The sequence below is a fragment of the Trachypithecus francoisi genome, unplaced genomic scaffold (genome assembly GCF_009764315.1).
Source record: "Trachypithecus francoisi isolate TF-2019V2 unplaced genomic scaffold, Tfra_2.0 Lachesis_group2, whole genome shotgun sequence".
Classification (NCBI taxonomy): Eukaryota; Metazoa; Chordata; class Mammalia; order Primates; family Cercopithecidae; genus Trachypithecus; species Trachypithecus francoisi.
In genome coordinates this window covers 115,824,738-115,828,393 of record NW_022681465.1, presented here as the reverse complement: position 1 = coordinate 115,828,393, position 3,656 = coordinate 115,824,738, and the positions used below count along the sequence as shown (strand labels likewise).

At 57.1% G+C, this 3,656-nt stretch overlaps 1 pseudogene; it reads left to right on the top strand.

Moving 5' to 3' along the window:
• The first annotated feature begins 1,627 nt into the window (after positions 1–1,627).
• On the top strand, positions 1,628–3,081 carry LOC117064359 (annotated as a pseudogene).
• The last annotated feature ends 575 nt before the right edge of the window (positions 3,082–3,656 follow it).

Sequence of the window (3,656 nt, the reverse complement as noted above, 5' to 3'; positions counted from 1 at the left end):
TGGAGGCATTGTGAGTCACAGCAGGTGGACAGGAGCTGAGTGGGTCACAGATGGGACTAGCCCTGGGACAGCAGCTCCGCAACTCCACCACATCTTCCAGGTGAGGCACAACATACAGTGAGGATTAACGGGGAAGGATCCTCTGAGAAGATACAATCTCAAGGGTGGGCCTGGATGTGGGCTTCCAGAGACCATCTCCCTGAACCAGATCTTGGGGATGGTATGTACCGTCCAGCCTCTGTCCACCTATATGTGAGGGATAAGTGTCTTATGAATTAACGAAGACATAACAGAGGGGGAACCCTGCTCCAGTTCTTTCTCTTCTCATTGTCCATGGGCAGAAGAGGAATTAGAAACAACACATAACTCCCCTTTTCACATAACAGAATCAGTACTTACTGGGCCAGGGGGTGGGTGGGTGCAGGGAGAAGTGAGCAAAATGGGACTTGTCTGTTATCTGGACTTTGGACTCCCTGAGGGCATAGTTTGTTTGGAACAAATGTCATGTTTAGTGTGCACAATCCCTGTTACTTTGAGCCCTATGCATAGGTCTAGCCTATGGCACATACCCCAGGATGTCACTGGACTGTGGTCTGTATACACATGTCTTCCAAGCTGGATTAGGAGCATCTTGAGGGCAGGTAGAGGCTGTTCCGGGTCCCCTTCCCAAGACCAGAGCCTGGCACAGAGCGGATGCTAGTTCAAGTCCATCAAATGACTGAATGATGAGGGCAATAATGCCGTTGGCTATGGTAGACATCCTCCCAGATTGTTTTCAGAACCCAGATCTAACCCTGGCTTTGTAATCCTTCCACAATTCCCTCTTACCCACAAAAGGAAGTCTAAGCTTCTGAGCCTGCCTGTACAGCACCTTCACATAGTGCACTGGTCCACCTTCCCAGGTTCCTCTCCTGCTCTTCCCAGCACCAATCCTATCCAAGCTCGTGTTTACATCTGAAATATGAAAGTCCTGCCCTGCTGGATACAGTGGCTCATGCCTGTAATCTCAGCACTTTAGGAGACCGAGGCAGGCAGATCACCTGAGGTCAGGAGTTCGAGACCAGCCTGGCCAACATGGTGAAACCCTGTCTTCACTAAAAATAGAAAAATTAGCTGGGGGTGATGGCAGGCGCCTGTAATCTCAGCTACTCAAGAGGCTGAGACAGGAGAATTGCTGAAACCCGGGAGGCGGAGGTTGCAGTGAGCCAAGATTGTGCCATTGCACTCCAGCTCGGGCAACAACAGCGAGACTCTGTCTCAAAAAAAAAAAAAAAAAGAAAAAGCCGTGCTCGGCTCTTCCTTCTGCCTAGAAGCTCTCCATTTTCCATCCTCAACCCACCTGGCACAGTCCTACTCCTCCTTTAAATACCTACTTACTTGTCTTGCTATCATTCCCTACCCCTCACCCTTCCAGCTGCAGCTCAGAGAACAGGGCCCTCCTCCCGTCCTCCATCTGCATATCTATCCCAGGGCCCGAACCCTCAGTGGTCTTTGGGGAAGGTGGTTTAGGTGAGACTGCTGCCTGTGCAGCGTGGAGGGAGGGGCTCCTCGGTGGCCAGCAGCCGGTTAGCCACAGCCGCAGCACTAGGTGCAGGGCTAAGACATGTCCACCGGCCTCGCGGTTTGAGAGGCGGCCTGTACCAAGCACGCTGCTCACCCGGACTCTTGTCTCCTAGCAACGCCCCCTGGCTCGCCTTCATCATTCTGGACATCCGGGGTCCCGCAACAAGCGCGCAGCACGAGTCGCCAGCGCTCCCAAGGCTCCCGCGCTCCCAAGGCTCCCCTCCGAGCTCCTGCGTGCCCTACAAGGTCCACGCCCTGGCAACCTTCGAGTGCCTGGCTACAAGCCATGCATGCCAGCCGCCTGTGGCAGCAGCTGCAGCAGTTCTGGGCCGATCACATCTCGCGGCCTTCTCGCCAAGGCGGCCGCCGCTGCGCCGCAAGTCTTCCCTGTCCACCTTCTACCTGCTGGACCACAACACGCGCCAGGCAGAGCTGGGCCTCGCCTACGGCCCGCCGCGCGTGCGCCTCGGCAACCAGGCCTTCGTGTTCCGCGGCAGCCGGTGGACCACTGAGGGCCCGCTGGCGCCGACGCGGTCGCCGCTGCTCTCGCCGACCGCCTCGAGCGGGAACGCGCAGGTGCAGCAGACCAAGAGCCAAGTGTTGCTGGAGGAGAACAACTACCTGAAGCTGAAGCAGGAACTGCTCATGGACATGATGACTGAGGCCATGGAGCGCATGCACTTGCTGGAGAAGCAGCTCAACCCCGAGGTGACCCCGACGGCTGCGGCAGCGCGCCTGGCAGAGGAAGATGCGCAAGCGCGCAGGCGCCAGCGGGGGCGTGCTCATGATCCCGTCGTGGGTTCTGGACTCGCAGTGACGAAATAAAGGCCGCGCTACACATGCGCACCTCGTGCCTCTCGCCTGCCACTCTCCCCGCGCTAGACTGGCTCCCGCGGTTCCCTGGGCCGTTCTCTGCGCGTGGGTGGGAGAGGTCTGCGTGGCCTCGGGGACTGCCCCTAGGTGCTGGGTGTCGGCGAGGGAAGCAAGTCTAACCTGCCTATTTTGGGAGGGTGCGATGGGGCTGTGGAGGAGGGTCTGCGCGTGGCTCTCCGGGAGTGCGGAGTGGAAGCAAGTCTTGCCGCCGACATAACCCAGCTAGGGCGGAGTGGCGAGTAATGGCCTTGCAGGCCATCCAGGTAATGGAGGGCGAAGTCCCGGAGACGGACGAACCGCGGTGCTCAGGGAATGAAGGCTGCGGTGCGGAGCGAGCCGAGGACGGTGTGCGGGGTCGGGGACTTTGCACTTATTCCGTTCTCAGGGCCTCTAGCCTCAGGAGGTCTAGAAACTAGGAGACCCAGGGTAAGTGTTACTTTACATTCCCAAGAGAAGCTTTCTGGAAACCATGGGCTGTACGGCCCCCACTTGCTGTGCGGCATTTTGGGGAGTCGCGTCTCTGTTACAGGCTCCCCCCTTTTTTTTTAAACACGGGGTCTCACTCTATCACCCAGGCTGGAGCGCAGTGGCACGATCATGGCTCACTGCAACCTCGAGCTTCCAGACTCAAGCAATCCTCCCAGCTTAGCCTCCTAAACGTGGGATTACAGGCGTGAGCCACTGCGCCGGGCTCAAGCCTCCTTTTTCTTTTTCTTTTCTTTCTTTTGCCTTTTCTTTGAGACGGACTTTGGCTCTTGTTGCCTAGGCTGGAGTGCAATGGCGCGATCTCGGCTCACCTTAACCTCCGCCTCCTGAGTTCAAGCGATTCTCTTACCTCAGCCTCCCAAGTAGCTGGATTACAGGCATGCGCCACCACGCCGGCTAATTTTTTGTTTGTTTTTGAGAGAGTCTGGCTCTGCCACCCAGGTTGGAGTGCAGTGCTGCGATCTCGGCTCACTGCAAGCTCGCCTCTCGGGTACAAACGATTCTTCTGCCTCAGCCTCCTGAGTAGCTGGGACTACAGGTGCGTGCCACCACGCCCGGCTAATTTTTATATTTTTAGTAGAGATGGGGTTTCACCATATTGGCCAGGCTGGTCTCGAACTCCTAATCTCGTGATCTGCCCGCCTCTGCCTCCCAAAGTGCTGGGATTACAGGCTTGAGCCACCGCGCCCGTCCTCAGGCCTCCTTTTCTACCTCCATAGAATGCAGTCTGCCTG